Source organism: Kogia breviceps, chromosome 11 (genome assembly GCF_026419965.1).
Source record: "Kogia breviceps isolate mKogBre1 chromosome 11, mKogBre1 haplotype 1, whole genome shotgun sequence".
Taxonomy (NCBI): domain Eukaryota; kingdom Metazoa; phylum Chordata; class Mammalia; order Artiodactyla; family Physeteridae; genus Kogia; species Kogia breviceps.
In genome coordinates, this window is record NC_081320.1 from 22,152,750 (window position 1) to 22,174,249 (window position 21,500).

The following is a 21,500-nucleotide window of genomic DNA, read 5'->3' on the forward strand; positions in this document are numbered from 1 at the left end:
CTGTGTGGGAATCGCTCCACTTTGCCGTCTGCACCCCTGTCACTACACTCTCTGTGGCTCCAAAGCTTCCCCCCCAGAACCCACCATCTCTTCCAGTAGAGGGTTCTCCTCGTGTGTGGAAACTTTTCCTCTTCACAGCTCCCTCTCACTGGTGCTGGTCCCATCCCTACTCTTTTGTCTCTGTTTTTTCTTTTGTCCTACCCAGGTACGTGGGGGAGTTTCTTGCCTTTTGGGAGGTGTGGAGTCGTTCTGCCAGTGTTCAGTAGGTGTTCTGTAGGAGTTGTTCCACATGTAGATGTATTTCTGATGTATTTGTGGGGAGGAAGGTGATCTCCATGTCTTACTCTTCTGCCATCTTCAGAACCACCTGAAGAGATACTTTATAATTTTTTTTCCTGCAACAAATCTTTAAAATATGGTGTGTATTTCACACTTAAAAGATGTATCAATTCAGAGTCACCATTCTAAAATTGCCAAATAGCCACTTGTGACTAATGGTTACTATATTGGGCAGCATAGCTCTAGATGTTGTCATTGATAATAAGAAAAGACAAACGTAAAAGCAAAATGAGAAAAGAAAGTCCCTCACAAAGCGCAGAGTACAGGTAGACTGAAGCACCCACTCAGAATCTTCCTGTGGTGAGGTGGAACCCAAATAGCCTTTCATCCGTATTTGCCATTTCACCCTTGTGAGTTAATAATGAAAAGGAAATCCAAAGTTAAAATCCATTACTAGAGGAGAGAGAAAATGGCGGAAGAGTAAGACGTGGAGATAACCTTCCTCCCCACAGATACATCAGAAATACATCTACACGTGGAACTGCTCCTATAGAACACCCACTGAATGCTGGCAGAAGATCTCAGACCTCCCAAAAGGCAAGAAACTCCCCACGTACCTGGGTAGGGCAAAAGGAAAAAGAAAAAAACAGAGACAAAAGAATAGGGATGGGACCTGCACCAGTGGGAGGGAGCTATGAAGGAGTAAAGGTTTCCACACACTAGAAGCTCCTTCATGGGCAGAGACTGCGGGTGGTGGAGGGGGGAGCTTCAGAGCCATGGAGGAGAGTGCAGCAACAAGAGTGCAGAGGGCAAAGTGGAGAGATTCCCTCAGAGCATCGGTGCTGACCAGCACTCACCAGCCCGAGAGGCTTGTCTGCTCACCCGCCGGGAAGGGAGGGGTCTGGGAGCTGAGGCTCGGGCTTCGGTCAGAAGCTGGGTGAGGACTGGGGTTGGCTGCGTGAACACAGCCTAAATGGGTTAGTGCACCATGGCTAGCTGGAAGGAAGTCCGGGAGAAGTATGGAGCTCCTGAAGAAGCAAGAAACTTTTTCTTCCCTCTTTGCTTCCTGGTGCACGAGGACAGGGGATTTAGCACACCTCTTAAAGGAGTTCCAGAGACGGGTGCAGAGCTGCCAAAAAGGCAAGAGACTTTTTTCTTGCCTCTTTGTTTCCTGGTGCGAGAGGAGAGGGGATTAAACGCGCCACGTAAAGGAGCTACAGAAATGGACGTGAGCTGCAGCTATCAGCGTGGACACCAGAGACAGGCATGAGATGCTAAGGCTGCTGCTGCTGCCACCAAGAAGCCTGTGTGTGAGCACAGGTCACTCTCCACACCTCCCCTCCCAGGATGCTGTGCAGCCCGACACTGCCAGTGTCCCAGGATCCAGGGACAATTTCCCCGGGAGAACACACGACACACCTCAGGCTTGTGCAATGTCACGCCGGCCTCTGCCGCCACAAGCTCACCCCGCATCCGTAGCCCTCCCTCCCCACAGCCTGAGCCAGAGCCCGCGAATCAGCTGCTCCTTTAACTCCATCCTGTCTGAGAGAAGACCAGACGCCCTAGGGCAACCTACAAGCAGAGGCTGGGCCAAGTCCAAAGCTGAACCTCAGGAGCTCTGCAAACAAAGAGGAGAGGAGCTCTCTCCCAGCAGCCTCAGAAGCAGCAGATTAAATCTCCACAATCAACTTGAAGTGCCCTGCATCTGAGGAATACCTGAAAAGACAGCGAATCATCCCAAGGTGAGGTGGTGGACTTTGGGAGCAAGATATATATATTTTTTCCACATTTTCTCTTTTTGTGAGTGTGTATGTGTGTGCTGCTGTGTGAGATTTTGTCTGTATAGCTTTGCTTTCACCATTTGTCCTAGGGTTCTGACCATCATGTTTTTCTCTTTTTTTTTTTTAACTTTTAAAATCTTTTCTTCTTAATAATTATTTTTATTTTAATAACTTTATTTTATCCTACTTTATTTTATCTTATTTCTTTCTTTCTTCCTTTCTTCCTTGTTTCTTCCTTCCTTCCTTCCTTCCTTCTTTCCTTCCTTTATTTCTTTCCTTTCTATTTTTTCTCCCTTTTATTCTGAACTGTGTGGATTAAAGGCTCTTGGTGCTCCAGCCAGGCATCAGGGCTGTGTCTCTGAGGTGGGAGAACCAACTTCAGGACACTGGTCCACAAGAAACCTCTCAGCTCCACATAATATCAAATGGCAAAAATCTCCCAGCAATCTCCATCTCAACACCAAGGCCCAGGTTCACTCGCAAACCAGCAAGTTACAGTGCTGGACACCCTATCGCCAACAGCTAGCAAGACAGGACTATAGCCCCATCCACTAGCAGAGAGGCTGCCTAAAATCATAATACAGCTACAGACACCTCAAGACACACCACCAGCCATGGACCTGCCCACCAGAAAGACAAGATCCAGACTCATCCACCAGAACAGAGGCACCAGTCCCTTAAACCAGGAAACCTACTCAACCCACTGAACCAACCTTAGTCACGGGGGACAGACACCAAAAACAACGGGAACTACGAACCTGCAGCCTGCAAAAAAGAGACCCCAAACACAGTAAGATAAGCAAACTGAAAAGACAGGAAAACACACAGCAGATGAAGGAGCAAGGTAAATACCCACCAGACCTAACAAATGATGAGGAAATAGTCAGTCTACCTGAAAAAGAATTCAGAATAATGATAGTAAAGATGACCCAAAATCTTGGTAATAGAATAGACAAAATGCAAGAAACAATTAACAAGGACCTAGAAGAAATAAAGAGGAAGCAAGCAACGATGAGCAACACAATAAGTGAAATTAAAAATACTCTAAATGGGAACAATAGTAGAATAACTGAGACAGAAGAATGGATAAGTGACCTGGAAGATAAAAGAGTGGAAATAACTACTGCATAGTGGAATAAAGAAAAAAGAATGAAAAGAACTGAGGACAATCTCAGAGACCTCTGGGAAAACATTAAATGCACCAACATTCGAATTATAGGGGTCCCAGAAGAAGGAGAGAAAAAGAAAGAGACTGAGAAAATATTTGAAGAGATTATAGTTGAAAACTTCCCTAATATGGGAAAGGAAATAGTTAATCAAGTCCAGGAAGCACAGAGAGTCTCATACAGGATATTCCAATGAGAAACACGCCAAGACACATATTAATCAAACTATCAAAAATTAAATACAAAGAAAACATATTAAAAGCAGCAAGGGAAAAACAACAAATGTTCATTTCTTCTAGGTTGTCCATTTTATTGGCATAGAGTTGCTTGCAGTAGTGTCTTAGGATGCTTTGTATTTCTGCAGTGTCAGTTGTAACTTCTCCTTTTTTATTTCTCATTTTATTGATTTGAGTCCTCTCACTCTTTATCTTGATGAGTCTGGCTAATGTTTTATCAACTTTGTTTATCTTCTCAAAGAACCAGCTTTTAGTATTATTTATCTTTGCTAATGTTTTCTTTGTTTCTATTTCATTTATTTCTGCTCTGATTTTTATGATTTCTTTCCTTCTGCTAACTTTGGGTTTTGTTTGTTCTTCTTTCTCTAGTTCCTTTAGGTTTAAGGTTACATTGTTTACTTGAGATTTTTCTTGTTTCTTGAGGTAGGCTTGTATAGCTATAAACTTGCCTCTTAGAACTGATTTTGCTGCATCTAATAGGTTTTAGATCATCATGTTTTCATTGTCATTTTTCTCTACGGTTTTTTTGATGTCCTCTTTGATTTCTTCAGTGATGTCTTGGTTATTAGAAATGTATTGTTTAGCCTCCATGTGCTTGTGTGCTTTACGTTTTTTTCCCTGTAATTGATTTCTAATCTCATAACATTGTGGTCAGAAAACATGCTTGATATGATTTCAATTTTCTTAAATTTACTGAGGCTTGATGTGTGACCCAAGATGTGATCTATCCTGGAGAATGTTCTGTGCATACTTGAGAAGAAAGTGTAATTTGCTGTTTTTGGATGGAATGTCCTATAAATATCAATTAAATCTCTCTGGTCTATTGTGTCATTTAAAGATTCTGTTTCCTTATTTATTTTCATTTTGGATGATCTGTCCATTGGTGTAAGTGAGATGTTAAAGTCACCCACTATGATTGTGTTACTGTCGATTTCCTCTTTTATGGCTGTTAGCAGTTGCCTTAGGTATTGAGGTGCTCCTATTTTGGGTGCATATATAATTATAATTGTTATATCTTCTTCTTGGATTGATCCCTTGGTCATTATGTAGTGTCCTTCTTTGTCTCTTGTAACATTCTTTATTTTAAAGTCTATTTTATCTGATATGAGTATAGCTACTCCAGCTTTCTTTTGATTTCCATTTACTTGGAATATCTTTTCCATCTCCTCACTTTCAGTCTGTATGTGTCCTTAGGTCTGAAGTGGGTTTCTTGTAGACAGAATATATATGAGTCTTGTTTTTTTCTGCATTCAGCAAGCCTGTGTCTTTTGGTTGGAGCATTTAATCCATTCATGTTTAAGGTAATTATTGATATGTATATTCCTTTGACCATTTTCTTAATTGTTTTGGGTTTATTTTTGTAGGTCCTTTTCTTCTCTTGTATTTCCCACTTAGAGAAGTTCCATTAGCATTTGTTGTAGAGCTGGCTTGGTGGTGCTGAATTCTCTTAGCTTTTGCTTGTCTGTAAAGTTTTTGATTTCTCCATTGAATCTCTTGATGGCTAGAGTAATCTTGGTTGTAGGTTCTTCCCTTTCATCACTTTAAGTATATCATGCCACTCCCTTCTGGCTTATAGAATTTCTAATGAGAAATCAGCTGTTAACCTAATGGAAGTTCTCTTGTATGTTATTTGTTGTTTTTGCCTTGCTGCCTTCAATAATTTTTCTTTGTCTTTAATTTTTACCAATTTGATTACTATGTGTCTCGGCATGTTTCTCCTTGGGTTTATCCTGTATGAGACTCACTGAACTTCCTGGGCTTGCATGGCTATTTCCTTTCCCACATTAGGGAAGTTTTAAACTATACTCTCTTCAAATATTTTCTCAGGTCCTTTCTCTTTGTCTTCTCCTTCTGGGACCCCTATAATGCAAATGTTGTTGTGTTTAATGTTTTCCCAAATGCTCTTAGGCTGTCTTCGTTTCTTTTCATTCTTTGTTCTTTATTCTGTTCTGTGGCAGTGAATTCCACCATTCTGTCTTCCAGCTCACTTATCTGTTCTTCTGCCTCAGTTATTCTGCAATTGATTCCTTCTAGTGTAGTTTTCATTTCACTTATTGTATTGTTCATTTCTGTTTGTTTGTTCTTTAATTCTTCTATGTCTTTGTTAAAAATATCTTGCATCATCTCGATCTTTGCCTCCATTCTTTTTCCGAGGTCCTGGATCATCTTCACTATCATTATTCTGAATTCTTTTTCTGGAAGGTTGCCTATATCCACTTCATTTAGTTGTTTTTCTGGGGTTTTATCTTGTTCCTTCATCTGGTATATAGCCCTCTGCCTTTTCATCTTGTCTATCTTTCTCTGTATGTGGTTTTTATTCCACAGGCTGTGGGATTGTAGTTCTTCTTGCTTTTGGTGTCTGCCCTCTGGTGCTCCTCAGGCTTTCTAAACATCTTTTTTGAATTATTTTAGCAAATACACCCTCTCACACCCTTTCACACTCTCAAGATTTTGCAATGAATTGGATAATAAGAGTATTCACGTAATTATTAGTCCTAGAACAATCTGCCAAAGATCATAGAGGACATTATAGTGCTTCCAAGAAAGACAAGTAAAAGTGTCCCCCATTTTGCACATGGGCTCATTAACAATCAAGGATGAAAAGTTTTGCCAAGTTTACAGAAACAATTTGAAAAAATTAGAAATTTTTTAGACTTTTGATAGAAAATTATAACCCTGTCAACTTGTTTCCCAGGGCAATCCTCATTCTACTAGTAGACAATGGTGAAACTCCTGATTTGGAGAATTGGCAGTCAGGAGTATGGTCTCTGCAGCCAGACTGCCTGGTTTGAAATCCTGATGTGAACACTCAGTAACTAGGTAACACTGAGTAACTTACCTCACCTGTCTGTACCTCCACTTTCCTCATTTATAGATTAATTTACATTTCTTTGGCAACTGTGAAAATTATATAAAAATTTTACATATAATGTTCCTAGAAAAGCAACTATACTATATACATTTTTGCTATTATTAGATAAGTTGAAAACAAACAAACAAAAAAACATGGATTGTCTCTTCATTCCTTTTGTATTTTCCACTAAAAAAGTTAACAAAGTTTCTATCTATAATGTGACTTTTGTAGGTCATTCTTTCTTCAGGTTATATTTGCTTTAGAGGTCACAAGATCACTGATTGAAGCAATCACAAATTAGGACCTTATTGCCAACCTAAAGCTCACTAGCTCTCAAATGACACCAGACATAGGAAAATTGGCAGTGAAATAGCCTTTTAGCAATTATTCATAAATTAATCCCCCCTGGAAGATTTTGGAGAAATTATAAAATGGATATTAAAGTAGATAATGGTCCATGCAGTTTTCATATTACATAGAAAGAAATTCCAATGCATTTTAATTGTTGATATTTTCTAAAAAATTTAAGTATTTTACATGCATTGAAGAAAACATGACATTTTTCTTTTTTGATTATACATGTGATTTTCTTAATGGTATGTATTATTAATAGAGTTGTTATTTTAGTCCAATTTTTAAAAATAATAATCATTTATTTTAGAAAATATTGGAAATTTGATAAAATTTTATAGAAAAAAATTAAATCATCCACAATCCCACATCCAAATATAAATGTTTCTAACATATTTTTCTGTTTGTGTAGTTGTGTGTGTGTATATATATACATACAAAAATGTTTATGGATTTATGCTAGTAGATACACACCCATATATAGGCAATATATATATATGTATATGTATTTAAATTACATAACCCACTGAACCCACTGATGATTTTTTGTGTCAGGCTCTTCTCTAGGCACTGAGAATACAGAATTAAAACACACACACACACACACACACACACACACACACACACACACACATACACACAGGCCCCATCATCATGGAGCTTTCATTCTAGGACACACAAAAATATAACCATATATTTTAAGACTTGCTTTTTCTATGATATGTGAATGTCTAAACCAATACTTATAGTGATACTTTCAACTATTACCCAATTTTAAACACAGCTTCTTACAACTACAAAACCATGTATGTCTCTTTGGAGTAATCCATGCATATGAGCAGAATTACCATTTTATAACTACAACTATTTAATTAAACGTGTTACTGTCCCATAGATCTAAGAATGTGATTGTTTTACAAAAATAACAAAAAGAAAAATGGCTGCTATTCTATGGGAAACATGTTGGATCATTTAAACTTTAAGTACTTTGAAATATATTTAGTTATTATACAATTAAGTGCATTTATAGATGATTTAAATACTGAGATATTTTCAAATATGTTCACAGCTCTGCAATTTTCTATGTCTCTAATGGGGTTTTGCAGAGCAGAGAAAATTAAGTTGGCACAAAGTCCAGATGTTTAATTATAATTATTTTAATCCCAAAGCAATATATTGTGAGTCTTTTGTCCCTTAAGATACCCTTTATCTAAATAAAATATTAGATGAGAAAGAGCATTTTAATATATATTCTCTACCAGTATCTCTGTAAAAGAACGAAGTTCAGTTACATGATTAGGATCTTGTATAGAGAAATCACGTGCTGCAAATTTGTAGGCAAGAAGTTGGTATGTCAAGTCCTCTTCTGATTGCCCATCAAAATCCTACAGCACTCATTTTTACACTGTTTTGTGTCTGAAAATTTTAAAGAAAAATCTTCTCATCTTCATCTTTCTTCTTCTGCCTCCCACCCCTTCAGCAATCAGTTTCCAAGTTCAAATGATTTTCCTGTCCTATTGTCTCTTGAGTCTATCTATTTTCTTTTAAATTGCCACCAACACCATCAGCCTACTTCCAAAGCTTTCCAAGCAGTTACCAGGTCTCCCCTTTTCAATTCAACTTTTAATAAACCCCATGAAAGAAAACTTTCAGCATGTGTTAAAACAGAACTAAAAAACCCTCAGTATTTCTTTATTAGGGAATTTAAACTCCTCTTGCAAGTATCTGATGGTTTTAATTTAAATATGAGATTCTTTATTTAAATTAAAAAAAATCTAAGAGTTATAGGCTTTAATGTAATTTTTTCCTTCATGAATATGGAAGAAGGAGTAACTAGTTTGTATTCCCAATTGGCTTCAGAAAGAAAACCCAGTGGTTTTTTTTTTTTTTTTTTTTTTTGCGGTATGCGGGCCTCTCACTGTTGTGGCCTCTCCCGTTGCGGAGCACAGGCTCCGGACGCACAGGCTCAGCGGCCATGGCTCACGGGCTTAGCTGCTCCGCGGCATGTGGGATCTTCCCGGACCAGGGCACGAACCCGTGTCTCCTGCATCGGCAGGCGGATTCTCAACCACTGCGCCACCAGGGAAGCCCCCCAGTGTGTTTTTGAGTAGATAAAGCCTTGAATTTCTAGATGGTTGAGAGCAAAAGTCATGAAACAACATAGGGGCTCTCTACCAGAGGGTCCTGGTCTCATGTGACCTGCTACATGGTCTACAAAGCAGAGAACTTGGGTAAGGTGAAATAGGGGTACTTAGGGAGAGAGTGGAAAAGGTCTACTGTGGGAATGGTTTAAACTGCACCCAGCCTCCAGCAGGCAATGTCACAATAGACTCACCTGACATGCTCAAAGAGGGCAGCTTGAACGGTAGGGTTGCCTTGTCCCTGCCTCAGGAGGGTCAGCAACAAGTGTCTTCAAAAACTTTCTCCCAAAGGACCTAGCCTCTCCGTAGTTGCACCAAAGGAGGCAGTCTTAGAAAATGGAAAACAGGGACTTCAACTTGAAGTGTACTATGAACGCAACACAAATATTTAATAATTTCTAATATTTAGAAGTTAAAATTTAGGATCAAAGGACATAGCAACATTCTGTGAAGTCTGGGTACCTTAAAACTGACCTCTGGGGCTTCCTTAGTGGTGCAGTGGTTGGGAGTCCGCCTGCCAATGCAGGGGACACGGGTTCGTGCCCCGGTCCGGGAGGATCCCACGTGCCGCGGAGCGGCTGGGCCTGTGAGCCATGGCCGCTGGGCCTGCGCGTCTGGAGCCTGTGCTCCGCAACGGGAGAGGCCACAACAGTGAGAGGCCCGCATATCGAAAAAAAAAAAAAAAAAAAAAAAAAAAACTGACCTCTTTTAGATGTAACAGTTGCATTGAAGACGTTATGACACAAAATATGATCTGCTGTTTTGAGGAGAAAAAATGTTTTCCTGGGCTTATTCTTTTTCTTCATTAAGTAGTTGGAAGGACTTTAGTTTTTAAGGCAAAGTAATAGAATTACAAATATTAGAAGCAAGGGCTAAAAATAGACTTGAAAAGTTAAATTTATAATACAGAAAGAAAGTATAATAAAATTAACAAACATAATATGACAGGCCATGTTTTGCATTTAGAATTTTTCCTATATGACTCCAACCTGCACATTCAGTATTATTTTCATTATTACTTAGTTGCTTGCACATAATAGCTGTCTAATAACAACTATGATAAAAATGGTTTAATAAACAGGTGAACTCTTCTTTGCAATCACATTAATCTGGTCAGTGTTCTCTCCACACAAGCCATGAACTTTCACACTTTTATGCCTTTGCTCAGGTCATCCCGTCCATCATTTTACAGGGCGTTTATTACATTCTACCTCTTTTATCAGTCTTCAGTGACCATTCTGTCTCTTGGACATCATTGAACCATTCTCTGAACTATTGTCCCTTACATCACTCATTTATATTTCTCTAACTCATTTGTCTGTTTATCTCAATAGCCCTCAGCCACTTATCTTCATTCTAACACAGGTATTTATTTCTTAAAATATGAGGACTTCAGATCTTTGTGGAAAATTTCTTCAGAGGTAAGAATGGTTACAGCGTAAGTGTAATGAGGAAAAGACCAAGATCTAAATTTTTGGCACATAAAGCAAGAAGACACAAGATCTGGGGCCTCCCTGGTGGCGCAGTGGTTGAGAGTCCGCCTGCTGATGCAGGGGACACGGGTTCGTGCCCCGGTCCAGAAAGATCCCACATGCCGTGGAGCGGCTGGGCCCGTGAGCCATGACCGCTGAGCCTATGAGTCCGGAGCCTGTGCTCCGCAACGGGAGAGGCCACCACAGTGAGAGGCCCGCGTACCTCAAAAAAATATATGTATATGAGGATGGGACTCCTTGTTTAAACTTTCTCTGCCTACTTTTTCTTATCTATATAGTAAGGATAAGAATAATAATGATACTATAGATAAAATATTACATGTAAATTGATTAGGGCAGGGCCAGTGCAAAAGTAAGCATTCAGTCAGTTTTAATTATTATATCTCTGTCTTTTTCACAAACATACACACACACACACACACACACATACACACACACACACACACAAAAACAAAACACAAAACAGCTTTCTTCTTTTTTCTCTGTTTTCTGTTCTGGCTGCCAGTGTGAAATAGCATGAAGAATCCTTACCACTCAAATGCTCATTATTTGAAGAGTGACATTCACTCCAAAGATGATGCCTACAGATTCCCGCATGGTTCTAAATGATGGGCTGCCTATGCAGAACTGTTTTCTCTGCAGTGGAAGAATACCTTCTACCCTTGTTCAATTCTACTTTTGCCACTCAGTCCTGAAGTATCTTTTACTGTGGCCAGAGCTCAAATTGAAGTCAAAGGACATGGGAGTTAGTTTATTACCATCATGCCTCTCTTGTTCTCTTGACCCTTTTCAAAACCTCTGCATAACATATTTATCTCCTATCCAAATTATAAAACTAAACATCTAGTGTATTTAATAATTGAGTCCCAGGCTAATATAAGTTTTTATTTCCTTCAAGGTGGTTTTAGGAAAGCAGGTTGCAAGTCATTCAAAGAAATCACCAATACAATGCATATAACCTGTACCTATCGGTGGCTGGTTATATGATTTTTGTCTCCCTTACTTATCGAATGCTACTGTCATTACCACAATTTTTGATAAGTGAATATTACAACCATAAAATAGATCATTGTCCACACAAATTAACTATAGTTATGAATAATGATGATACGGTGTAATGTTCACATTGTCAATGATGTGTGGTCTTATATGACTATGCTATATATACTTACTTCCACAGAAAAGTATAAATATACTGATCAATATTCCTTAGCCCATGCATTCTGAGCATGGCATACTGAAGGGTATATAGTTTTTACTCATCCATCTGTACACTTTGCTTCTATGCCTGTGACCATTGGTCTTTATGATCCACCTGCTTTGAGCTACCTTGATATTATCAGCATTGTGGCTTATTAGGCTGAATTTAAAGTACATGCTATTTTCAAAAAGAACAAGACCAGACCACACTGTTTCTTTTTTCTTTGTTGAACATTTTTGGCTTTAGAGAAAGAAAATAATCTCCTTAGCATGATACAAAGAGCAGAGGACACAGGTGTCTCTCTGAGAGATGTTTTGTTAGTTCCAGACATGTGGCTTGTGTTTAGGGCCTCTGCAGTGAGTCTTCCCTTTGGATACACTCCTGTTCCCATGCCTGGTGGGAAGATGCAGTCATATGTGATGTCTCTTTATCATCTCAGCAAGTGTACACTGGGCCACTATCTGAGAGTCAGACTAAATCTTTACCTTAGAGGTACCTGCTACTAAACTAATAATTGGATTTTTTTCAGGCCTTCATGCCTAAGAGCAGAGTTAAGTTTAAGTTTAAAGGGAAATTGAAAGCAGTGGTATCAGTAAAGCTCTGTAACTATGAGAGAGATACAAGACTATGATGAAAGTACAGATTATCTTTTTTTTTTTTTTTTCAAAATCTTGATATAGGGGGTGAAACTGATGAACCAGTAGCCTTCTTTGTAATCTTGGACCTCAGAAGTTATAGTTGACTTTGAAATGCTGCTCTTGTGTCAGAGCCCTGCCTCCTGGCCAGCTCTCCCACCCAATTCTGCAGTCAAGGGCTCTGGGTGCTTAGACTATAAAGAAATGTAAAAAAAAATGAAAGAAAAATCTTCTGTCTCAAATTCTGCAACTGCTCTTGGAACTTTATCCTTTTTGTTCAGATAACTGGTTGATTCTGCTTCTTGTTGCCCAGATCTGTTTCCTCATTCTTCTATCCCTACCTTAGTGCCCAGCCTGAATTCCAATGAGTTCTGCTGTGCAATACTTGCCTACCACCTTGTTCCTGAACTGCCATCACAGGACACTGGACCTTGTACCAGCCAGTTGTCCTGAACCTAAGGAACCTGCTTTGGCTTAACTCTCTCAGCATTGCTCTTTGTCTGGATACACATAGTACTTACCCATTGTTAGTTCAAAACTCAGGAGCTTCCCAGGTGAAGTCTGAAACTGGTCCCTTACACAGAGGGCAAAGAATCACCAAATGTATTAAAGATGAGGACAGTATTTTAGTCCATGCAGCCAAGGTAGTTTTACCTGTTAGTTATTAACCTGTTGCTTTAATATTCCATTCTTCCTTTCTACCAGCCCTGATAATTTGCAGGTTATAGGGGAGATGGAAACTCCATTCAATGTCATGTTCTTTTGCCCAGTCTTGTATATTATGTATGACCTTCAACATGTGACCCTTGATCACTATCTATTTGAGAAGGTATTCAGCTTCTCTAATCCCCTAATGATGGCAGCCTGATTTGCACAGCAACAGTGGAAACCTTGGGTTAGACCAGATGTGGTATCTGCACAGACCAAGGAATATTTAGAATATTCACTCAGCAGGGGGGCAATATAATCAGTTTGCAATCCTCACTGGTTGGAAATAACAGTGTATTGCCCCTCCTTTGGCAGTTGCCATGGGCCTTGTTTAGAACACAAAGGACATGTTATTACTGCATTAACCAAATCACTGTATTCCAAGGGCACTCTGGCTCCTTAGCAATGTGCCATTCTGCCTGAGCACTACCATGGCCACTCTTCCTAATACCCAACCTGCTGTATATATTGAAGGGAGAGTTGTTAGCATCAGCTTCCAAAATGCCAATTGGTTTAAGTGCCTTATGAGCCAAAACATGGAAGACAATAAGGACTGCTTCAGGCTCTTAAAGGCAAACTCAGCATATTTACACTTATCCTGACCCCACAAGAGCTTATTTATGATTATCCACCTCTCAGCTTCCTATTGTCCAAGCCATGGGCTAATCCCATTAGAACAGTCCAACTGTCAGTGGAAAGGGTAACAGCAGGGATCCTGAGTGATTACCAGCAAAATTTCTCTGAGTTTAGCCCACTGGCTACTACAGTTTGCTCCTATTTTCATCCAGATAGTCTTAGTGTTGGGCTGTATAACAACTGCAGTCCATGTGGGTGGGTTACCCCTACTAGACTTGTCAGCAGACCAGACATCATTGGAAATTTCCTCCACTCTCTATCTACAGGCTGCAGGGGCTGCCACAGGAATAGTGGTGGGGACATTTGGAAGATCAATATACTCTACATGACCTAGTAACACCTGCATTTCTAGAGACAGTGAGGCTGGCAGACAGGGTGCTTCTCTGATACAAATAGATGTGTCACTTAGTCAAAGTGACAATTTGAGCCACGGCTGAGGTGGGCCAATGGATCATAGTCTTAATCCACCCCTTCATAGGACAGGACGTTCTTACTATGATATGCTTTTTCTTTGAGATGCTCTATCTGTGTACACTACTGTGTACACTGCTAGTAGTTGTTGCTCTTTGGAGGTATTTGTCTGTTGTCTCTGCTGCAGTGCACCCTCCATACCTCTTGGAGTCTCAAATACATCTATTTCAAATGGTAGCCTTGCTTGGGAGATGCCCAGAGCTTTAATCTGTTTCTCTAGTATTTTTGCCTGCTCAAAGGCAGCTTGCTCCTCTGATTCCCAGTCACACATGTACCTTTTCTTTACCAGGTGGTATATAAAGAATGGAGGCAGTGTGCCAGGTGGGAAATAAAAATCTTCTACAACCCCCAACTTGCTACGAAGACTTGCACCTCTTTCACATTCTTAGAGGGTGGACAGGCTTGCACCTTATCAATCACAGATTCTGGGATGACATGTGTCTTACCTAACCATATGACTCTTAGAATCTTTAAAGTGGTGCCTGAGCCTTACATTTTATGTGTATTCACTGCCCTTTTTCCTTGCAAATGTTCCAGAAAATTCTGCTGAGAATCCTGCATCAGAGGCAAATCTTCACATGTTAATATTATATCATCAATGTAATGAGATCATTTTACTTGTGGGGAAGAAGAACATAGACAGGTCTTGGGCTACCATCATATGACATATGGTGAGACAGTACAGGTAACCTTGGAGAAGTACTTGAAAAGTCCATTGTTGCCCTCCCATGTGAAGGTAAATTGATCTTGTGACTCAGAACTTGTTAAGTCAGTTAAGATGGCAACAAAGTTGAACGCAGGGCATGAATGTCGTGGCACTACCTTGTTCATTTCTCAGTAGTCCATGGTCATCCCCCATGAGCCTTCTTGCTTTTTTAACTGCCATACCAGCTGTTCGAAGCATTAAGGGCACGAAGTACAATACCTACTTGGTGCAGTTCTTGGATAGTTTCTCCTACCTCCTTATGCTCCACGGGCAATTTATATTGTTTGACAGATACTACTCTTTTGGAAGGTGTTAGACTTACTGGTTCCCAGTTGGTGATTGCTCTCATCACTGGTTTGATTACTCTAACCTGGAGGGAGAATTCACCAGTAGAGGTTTGCAGAGTTTGACCTTGTAGGATATAATTGCACAATATGTTCTCTGGTATTGGTGAGATAGAAACATATTCTTGTGGGGGAGAACACCCAATTTGCAGGGTCAGAGGGACCTTCCTGACCCTAACCATTTGCCCCCATAACCACTGATGGCACTGAGAAAGATAAAGAACTCCTGGGGGTGACCACGCGTTAGAGTACATTTGGCTCCAGTATCCACCAGAGCCATCATCTTTTACTTTTTCTTTGGGACCAGTGAATAACAAACTCAGCATGAGCCTTCAGATCACCTCCAATGGCCTTCAACTGGAGGTGATCTTTATCTGAATCTTATACACAGGGCATAGGAGAAACTCAAGTAGAATAAGACTGTATTCCTGAAGCCTCTGCTGAAGAAAGTGGAGCATCAGGGACGGTAGGGCTGTGTGGGGCAGGCCTGAAGTTCTTTTCCAGTTTAAGGCTTTCCACAGGCCCACCAACACAGTGCTGGGTTGCTGGTCTATCTTTTCAGGTGGGGTCTTGGGAACTATAAGATCAAACCACATTTGCTTCTGGGTTACCTTTACCTGATGTTTTACAGCAGATTGGCATAGCCTTTGCACTCCCTCTCTGTTTCAGGTCCTTCCCAGCACCGCACCACTCCTGGGCTTCTCAGTTTCCCATGATCAGCAATGGATTGCCCCAAATCATAAATGTCTTGTCCTATGACTTGGCTCAGCATGGATATCAGCATCCCACATCAGGTGCTGGGGACAGACTGGAGTATCCTGACTTTCGTTCTTACAGTGAATGTGGCCCAATCAGGATCTTCAAAGACAAGGGTGTAGGTAGCATGTCTCCCAATTTCCTGAGAATTTGTTCTGCCTCCTTTATAGATTTCCAAGGTCCCATGTGCCCAAGAAGAGCCTCCTCATTGGGCCAAGCCTCCTTGTAGGCTAGAATAATCCAATCTATAAAGGAGGGAATACCTTGAATCCCTCAGTGCCCTGCAGGTCCTGCCAAAGGGCAGAACATGTTGCTCATGTTCTCTTTCTCTTGCCTAATCAAGAAATACCATCACCTCCTGTATCCCATGGCCACACTAACCATGCCTGGATACTTTCCCTGACCTTTTGCTGGAACTTGGCATATATATCAATAAGCTCACCGGGAGTATATTTCTCATCATGAATGTTTCCTGAATTGGGAGCTGCCTCACTGGCTGTGCTTTTGCTTTCCTTTGTATTAGGGGTTGGGTGGCAAAGAGCACTTCATTTGTTCCACCTTTAATCACTACACATCCTCCTCTTTGTTCTCCTCATTTTCCCAGGTATTCCACCTCTTATCATCTTAATCAGGATTTGCCACAAGTGCTCAGACCTTTATTTGCAGAAGTCTGCACCCTCCTGGCTTTGCAAAACATCAGGCTAAGGTCTCCAACCTATTATACTGTGCTCCTGTCTTGTCTGTGAACCCCAAAGGGAACAGAGCAGTGGAAACCACATGTCCTTCTCTAACCTCATCTCTTCTTCCAACTCTGTAACCGAAGCTTCTGCCTCTGATTGGACCACCAACCTGCCCACAGTAGAAGTCAAACCACTGTAGACCTGCATTTCCCTCTCTGCTGCCAGTCCTCAAACAAACACCTTAGACCATCTGGCATTTTCGAGGCATCCCTGTGTTCGCACAGCAGTTCACCAGCATCTGACATACAGACCACCCCTCCCCACATAGAAGTCGATGGCCAATGGGATTTCCCCTGTGTTGCCTCTTTTCCAAAACCTATTTCTTTGGTCTTCTGGATGGCTTTCTAACTGTTGGTTAGAAAGTTTGGAAGTTGCCCTGTGGAAATCAAACTGGCTCCTATACATGGAGGACAAGGAGAGATCAAAGGAAGAGGCAGATCACTCCAGATTAGCAGGAGGCAAGTTTAATAAGCAGGGAAACTTACAAAGAAGACTTGCCTTAGGTGACAGAAAGAGATGTATACATCCAAACATGCCCACCAGAATCTTAAATGTTTATAAAGAGACCTTAGTGGGATTCAGTGACATATTCAGTCTAGTTGGTCTCAACAACACATTGTGCAACTTTTAATGGCTCCTACTGTGGGAACTGTGGAGAAACATACATTCCAAGAACATGGGACAGGCTGAGGAGCGTCCAATTGCCCAGGTCCAGCTCTTGGATCAACTGGCGGTCACGTATTCTCTGTGTCCTCTCCCAACAACCATGGCTTCCTGACTTTGTCTGATAGATGACATTTGTTTAGTACCTCATGGCCAATCTCTATAAAACATTGTGTTATATAAATATGTTTTCCACCACAGTTCTAGTAATTCAATAAACTGAAAGCAGACACCCACCATTCTAGAAATGTGATTATTAAAACTCACTGAAAAATTGCTTCTGGTCAGAGACACATTTTACAGTTGCTAGGGAATTCCTTGTCTGGTTACCATAGTAATAACTTCAGAAATTTTGATGTTAGCAAAAAACCAAAGCAATGATTTGAAAAATATTTGATTCCTAGAATGTCTCACAAGAACTTTTCAAACTGAACTAATTACACCTGTTAAATACACAGCTCGTACTTATTTTTTTTAATAAGTAAAGAGAGTGTCACAGTAATATATGTAAAGAACGGGTAATTCATTAATTCAACAGCAATGTTCAAAGCAAAGCTAATGTGCCTGGCCCTGTGCTGGGTGCTAGGGAAATAGCTGTGAGCATGATTTTCTGTCCTCTTAAAGCTTATAACATAATAAAGAGGTGCTGTTTTGAACAAGAAAATTGTTCTCTTCTAGAGAGTAAAGTATTCATCATGTGTTTTTATATCCTACTCGTCTTCTACTACTCTATCATCATGCTTACATATAGCAGGCTCATTACACACTTTTATTTTTCCTTAACCTATGAACAGTGATTTTACACTTTCAAAAAATGGAATTAACAAACATGGCCTGTCATTTCATACTCTAATAATGAGATTATCTCCTCAATAAAACAGTAAATAGTGTAATAATATATTGAGCAACTACTAGATATTTCCAGGGTAAAACTAAAGTGAGATACTTAATCCACTCTCAAGAAGAATATAACATAGATGGAGAAAAGCTAAAACTCATAATCATTGTAGAATGATTACAGAAATGCTAGAAAGGTTAAGAGAAGTGAAAGTTAACATCAAGTTGGTCAAGGACAGTCTGAAAATACAAAATGAGGTAGCTGCCAGTTGACGGTTTTAGGAGGTGCAATTGGCATTTTATGTAGATATGTGAGCGAGTGGAAAGAGAATAAACTAATCACAATAATGGGCAAGGAATCTGGTATCTGAGAATCAATCTGTATTTCTGGTTTTGGAGTCTGTAAGGTCTAGTGAGGGAGAAGGCTTTATCAGGCATTCTGTGAAGGGACTAAAACCCACTGGGAAAATATTTTGCTAGAATTGACAAGTAATGGGAATTCAGCAAAAAAAAATAAGTTGGAAGAGAAATATTGGGGAGGAATTAAATGGAGATAAGAAAATGCTGAGTTATATCTAGTTATTATGATAATAATCTAATCATTTCAGCCTGAAAGATAAGAATGGAAGAGGGATGGAATCAAGAAATACAGGGGGAAGCAAATGCACAGGACTAGTAATTGGCTGTATTTAGGTCCATGGAGCTGAAGGTCTCCTCTTTCCCTTCTAAAATGACCCCTCCTCAAGACCAAATCTAGAGTAGTTTTCCTGATAATTATGATAATAATTATATGATAGAGGAAAGACTATGAAATCATAAACTCCATCATCTGGTTTCTTCTTTTTCCTTGAAAACTCCACCACCTCTAGAGGTAATAGGAAAAATTATCCCTTTAGTACTTGAAACAGGGATCAAATTATCTTGCTATACTGCCTTAAGATTATGGATGAACAAGCAAAACACACAGATAGTTCTGAATAAGTAAATGAGTTAAAAAATGTGTGAAGTTCAATATGTCACAACTTTAAAAATCTAAATATTTGCTTGTGACCAGAATATTATAGTATATCATACTACATAATACATATGTATGTATGGCATACATATGTATGTACTACATAATACATATGTAGTATATTATACTACATATTTGGAATATTAACACATTTGTTTTATATTCTAAGATAAGTATCCATGTATATCTTTTAGAAATCAATCTACTGGTTAATGGTGATTTAGAGTAGGCAATTTATCTCATTTAAGTAAAAATATTCCCCAAATCCTAAATATCATTTTATGCATTTTTGGTTGAGTGATCAATAGAGCAGCAGTAGTAAATTTCTGCTCTTAGTAGAGAACTGTCTTCACTGAAATTGCCTATTTTCCTTTATGACACCTTCCATATGGAAGATAACTTTGGGCTCAATAATAGAGCTCAACTTCTCCAGCTATGTTGGCCAACACCAAGTTGTCTGGTGAACAGTGCTGGTCAGTTGAGACCTACAGGAGTTTCTCATTGGACATCTAATGAAAGGAATCATATTACCTCCCCACAGTCCAACAAAAAAGTGTTTTGTTACTTTACAAAGTATTTACTCAAACATATCCACACGGAACAAAATAGTATATTGTCCATGTTAAGAATTTCCCAAAGGGAAATTAAAAGTGAAAGAATATTTAAATGATATTTCTCATTTATACTTCAAAAATCCCATTAAACAAATACCAGAAAACTATTGAAATGAAAGTTCGTTGAATCAAATGTTGTTTGATCAAGTGTCACTACGTTCATTATATGTATCACATCATATGTGTCAGTTTTAATGCAATCTAATCTCCACTGCTTTATTATGTAAATAAAAGGTTTTGTAAAAGTGGCTGTAATGGAAGCTGAAAGGAAACTCTTTTTTGGATGGTTTAAGTGAGGCTCCCAAATGTTTTATATAGACACACACATTACAGAGCCCGTGAAAAACATTTTGCTCATTCTTTTTCTAGCACGTCAGTGAATGTTACAACTCAGAAAGATTCTATAAAACGATTTATAATGGAAACAGGGAAGGAAATTCATCTTAAGTGTGGAAGTCAAGTGTTCAGTATGCACATTTTTGTTATCTTTTGCTGCATCAAACATTTTATTCTTTTTAATTCCTAACTTCTTAGCTATTATTACAGATAACATAAAATGTAACCTTCTTTAGTAATGTCTTTGTCAGATTTTGAATATTATAGATAACCAATAACAACCAAAAATAATTAGATGCTTCCTTCCTTTTTCAAGTTTTGATGTTTATAAATGTGCTTTCGTTTATTCAAAAACTTCTATGTTTCTTGTCTATTTCCATAGGTGAACTATAAGGTCTTTTCAAGCAGAGGTTATGGTCTACTCTTGTATATAACCCTAATGTATAGAACAATGCGTGGCATCGTTCAAAATAGGTGCTCAATACACATAGGACAAATGGGAAAATCTGCCTTCATTTCCTGTAGAAAGTAGCAGGGACCCACCAAGTAAATACAATACTGTATTAACTCTGAAGCTCTCTAAAAATGGCATATGGGTTTTCCCTTCAACCCAAAAGATATAGCAATTAGCAAATGATAAAAATGAACCTAATCTTAACAGTTATTTCATGATGACCTTGTTTGTTCTGATGAATACTCTCAGCTCACATTTTAATGCTGTGCTTACAGCTGCAGCTTTGTGACACACAAAGCATAATTTGGAGTTCAAAATTGTTTATCAACTTTATAAAGAAATGTGCTTCAATGACTATGATGCATGGAAGTGTGTAATCTGTAGACAGTGAGAACATTTTCATTTAAAAATAATTGGAACAATTAAATAGTTTCAACAAATGGCAGGCAGTTTCAGTTGATATGACAAGCCAGTTTAAGAGCACAAAAGTCAGTGGAAATAACAAAGACCTCTGGGAATTTTAATATTGTTTGTCAAGAAAAGTATAGTAGCTATTTTTCTAAATATAGAAAAGATAATCAGTGGTTGGAGTAAATAGAAAATAGATTAAATGTGAGAGTGTTGTTCTCTGAAATACCATAGTCTGTTATGCCAGAACATGTTGACTTTTGAGAAGGTATAATATACAATAACATAATGGGATGTAACACAAATAATGTTTCAAATGAGCATGTTTCTGCATCTCACACTTGCTAATCACTCAAGCACAGGGACCTCATGAAGAATTTGACCTAAAGTTTGATATACTATATAGTATTTCCAGACTGTATAGGTCTATACAGACACTCTATAGGTCTGCTACAAGTTCTACCATTTTCTTACCATTATTTCTACTACATTAAATAGTTAAAGCTCTTTTTCACTTTTGAAGATGTTACCAACTGTGCTAACTGGTTTCTTTCATAAGCTGTTTCTTTGAATCACTATTTTCTTTAGGTGGGAGACTATGTATTTTTCTGGAGTGATTTAAAGTTCTCAGAGGTGTCCAATACAATGTCTGAAGGATGGAAGACAATTACTGAA

At 39.1% G+C, this 21,500-nt stretch overlaps 1 long non-coding RNA gene across 1 annotated transcript in view; it reads left to right on the forward strand.

The window, feature by feature from the left end:
• Nucleotides 1-1,744: 1,744 nt before the first annotated feature.
• LOC136792070 (uncharacterized) overlaps nt 1,745-21,500 on the forward strand; it is a 32,816-nt gene continuing 13,060 nt past the window's right edge. Inside the window, exon 1 of the long non-coding RNA XR_010835236.1 lies at nt 1,745-2,021. This is a non-coding gene — a long non-coding RNA (uncharacterized lncRNA). The remainder of the gene's footprint in view (nt 2,022-21,500) is intronic.